The sequence below is a fragment of the Sceloporus undulatus genome, unplaced genomic scaffold (assembly GCF_019175285.1).
Source record: "Sceloporus undulatus isolate JIND9_A2432 ecotype Alabama unplaced genomic scaffold, SceUnd_v1.1 scaffold_6163, whole genome shotgun sequence".
Classification (NCBI taxonomy): domain Eukaryota; kingdom Metazoa; phylum Chordata; class Lepidosauria; order Squamata; family Phrynosomatidae; genus Sceloporus; species Sceloporus undulatus.
Genome location: NW_024809082.1, coordinates 1 through 3,207, shown reverse-complemented (window position 1 = coordinate 3,207; position 3,207 = coordinate 1). Strand labels below are relative to the sequence as shown.

Below are 3,207 nucleotides of genomic sequence, written 5' to 3'. Positions count from 1 at the left end.
TAAATTACTTCAGGAAGAGTAACTATCTCAGGTTTATGGCATCCAGTCGCTACAAATTACTTTTGGAAGAGTACCCAAGTTTATAACTTCCTACCAATATAAATTACTTCAGGAAGAGTAACTATCCCAGGTTTATGGCATCCAGTCACTACCAATTACTTTAGGAAGAGTAATTACCCAAGGTTATAACTTCCTACCAATATAAATTACTTCAGGAAGAGTAACTATCCTAGGTTTATGGCATCCAGTCACTACAAATTACTTTAGGAAGAGTAATTATTCAAGTTTATGGCCTCCAACTATTAGAAATTACTTTTGGAAGAGTAACTTCCAACTTTTCTGGATACAACGAAACGTCGATTGAACCCAAACCACTGCAATGTAAAAAATGTAACGCTGCTGCGTGCAATCCTTACCAGGTCCGAGTCCGAAGCTGAGGAAGGCGAAGACACAGGCCATGCTGAGGTAAGGGGCCCACCAATGGACCTATATTAGGAATGAGGGGGGTCTCTGGCTGTAAAGGAGGTTTTGAGGGTCCCTTCCCGTCCCCAGAGTGACCACTAACCCTCCCTCCGCTCCACGTCTGCCATAGGCCTTGTCAGGCACGAATCCTACGCAGTCGGCGGCCATTTTGTTTGCGTTCGAACCTGTAAGCTGAGGGAGACGGTAAGGATGGCACATCAGAGAGTCATCAGCAAGTAGCCCCCCAGGATCAGGGCCCTGCACCCCATCGACTCGATCAGGAAGCCCTATGAACAGAAAGAGGAAGTGTGCATTTTCTTCATGTACAAAATCCACCCTGCACGGGAATGGCGCCGACTTATGCATGTGAGGGCGGTGAGGCACTCGCAGGCCCCCGTCCCCAGCGTCACATAAGGGATCTTCTCATGTGGGATCCCCGCTTCCTCGAAGACGTAACTGGCGTAGAAGTAGATCTACATTAAAAAAATGATGGTTGCGTTTTCGTAAAAAGGGTAAAGGGGGCGAATAGGCATTCCACGTGGCGGCGCTGTCTCTCACCGCATTGATGCCGCTGAGCTGCTGTCCCAAGGTCATGAAGACTATGGCGAGGAGCTGCCAGGGCAATCTTCAGTCGGTAAAGAGCTGCCATGGATGCTTGGCCTCCTGCGTGCCCAGCGCCTAGCGCTCCCCATGGATGTCTGCCATTTCGCACTCAGAGTCCCAAGCGCCTTTGAAGAAGCGCAGCGCTATCAGGAAGAGATCAAGGAAGGAAGAAGGGAGGGAGGGAGGGAGGATGGAAGAAGGAATGGACAAAGGAAGGAAGGGAGGAAAAAGGGAGAAAGGAGAGAAGGAAAGAAGGAGAGTAAGGGAGGGAAGAAGGAGAGAAGGAAGGAAGGTGGAAGTAAGGAGAAGGGAGGAAGGAAGGAGAGGGAGGAAAAAGGAAGAGAGAAAGGAGAGAAGGAAAGAAGGAGAGGTAAGAGGGGAAGGGAGGAAGGGAGGGAAGAAGGAGAGAAGGAAGGAAGGTGGAAGTAAGGAGATGGGAGGAAAGAAGGAGAGGGAGGGAGACAGTAGAGGGAAGGAAGGATAGAAGAAGGAAGGGAGGGAGGGAGGAAAAAGGAAGGGAGAAAGAAGAAGGAAACATAGATGAGAAGGAGGAGAGAGATGAGAAGGAAGGAATAGAGAAGGAAAGAAGGAGAGGAAAAGGGGAAGGGAAACGGAGGAGGGAGGAAGTAATTGAGAGAAGGAGGAATGACAAGGTCTCAGTAGAGAGAATAAACCGATGGAGGTAGGCAGCGCGAAGACATAAGGATGAGAGGAAATTGGAAGGGACGGATGTGAGGGAGGGAAGAAGGAGCGCAGGAATGAAGGAACAGGAGTAAGTAGAAGAGAAGTACAACGGATGAGGGCTTGAGGAAGAAGGAAAGAAGGAGAGGGAAGAGGGGGGAGGGGGGAGGGAGGGAGGGGAGAAGGAAGGAATGAAGGTGGAAGGAAGGAGAGAAGGAAGTACTGTAGAGAAGTAAAGAAGGAGAGGGAAGAGGGGAAGGGAGGGAGGGAGGAGACAAGGAAAAAGAGATGGAAGGAGGGAGGGAGGATAGAAGGAAGGAAGGAGGGAGAGAGAAGGAAGGAAGGACAGGAAGAAGAGAGAAGGGAGAGAGGAGAGAGAAGAACAGAGGAAGGAAGGAATGAGGAGTAGGAAGGAAGGTGGAAGGAGTAGGAAAGATGGAAGCAGGAAGGAAGGAAGGGGAGATTAGGAAGGATTCAAGAAGAAAGGAAGTATAAAGGAATGAAAGGAAGGAAGGAAGGAGAGAGTACAGAGGAAGGAAGGAAGGAAGGTAGGAAGGGAAGAACGTAGAGCTGAGTTAAGCTGAACGTGGACTCTTCTTTTTCCAGGAAGGGAGGAAGGGAAGGGCAAGTGAGGAAGTTGTGTGTGCTCCTTCTTCCTCTTCCTGCCCTCACCTCGCAGGCACTTCCCTTCTTCCTGCCGGTCAAGGAAGAGGAAGCGGGGGCTTTCCGGGAACCAGGGGAAGGTCAGCAGCTGGAGGACGGCTGGCAGGCAGCAGGTGGACAGCAGCAGCGGCCATCTCCCTCCCCCCCCAGGAGCTCCCTGCGGAGGAAGAGGAAGGGTCAGCGGCTTCACTTGACCCCTTGACCGCCACCTTGACCCTCAGTCACTCACTTGAGTCTGACCACTTAACCAATCAGGATACCTCCAGTCAGGAAGATGGAGCTGCCCATGGCCACTGCCCCGCGAAGGTACTTTGGGGCGGACTCCCTGATGTAGAGCAGCTGGACGCAGAGGCCGACCCTGAATGGACAGAAGCAGCGGTCACTCACGGACTGACTGTTGCCTTGGGCCGGGTCTCGGGTGTGGATCCCACTCACCCGTGTTGATGCCGATGAGGAAGCATCGGAGGATGAGAAGCTCTTAGAGTCTGGTGCGGAAGCTGAGGTCCATCAAGATGGCCGCAAGAATGGCCAGGAAGTTGTTGTTTAGCAGGGCCACCTTCCTGGGAAGGAAGAGGAATGGTTAGGTGGAAAAGGAAGAGGAAGAGGAAGGGAAGATGTACCTCAGTCGCAACTACTGGGGACTCTACACAAAGAAGGGAGGGAGCGAAGGACAGTAAAGAGAGATGGATGGAAGGAAGGAAGGAAGGATAAGTAGAGAAGAGGGGAAGGAAGGAAGGATGGATAAGGAGATAAGGGGAAGGAAGGAAGGAAGGAAGGAAGGAAGGATAAGTTGAGAAG

At 51.5% G+C, this 3,207-nt stretch overlaps 1 pseudogene; it reads right to left on the bottom strand.

Annotated features, from left to right (window-relative positions):
• Positions 1–88: 88 nt before the first annotated feature.
• Positions 89–2,977, bottom strand: LOC121918217 (annotated as a pseudogene).
• Positions 2,978–3,207: the final 230 nt, after the last annotated feature.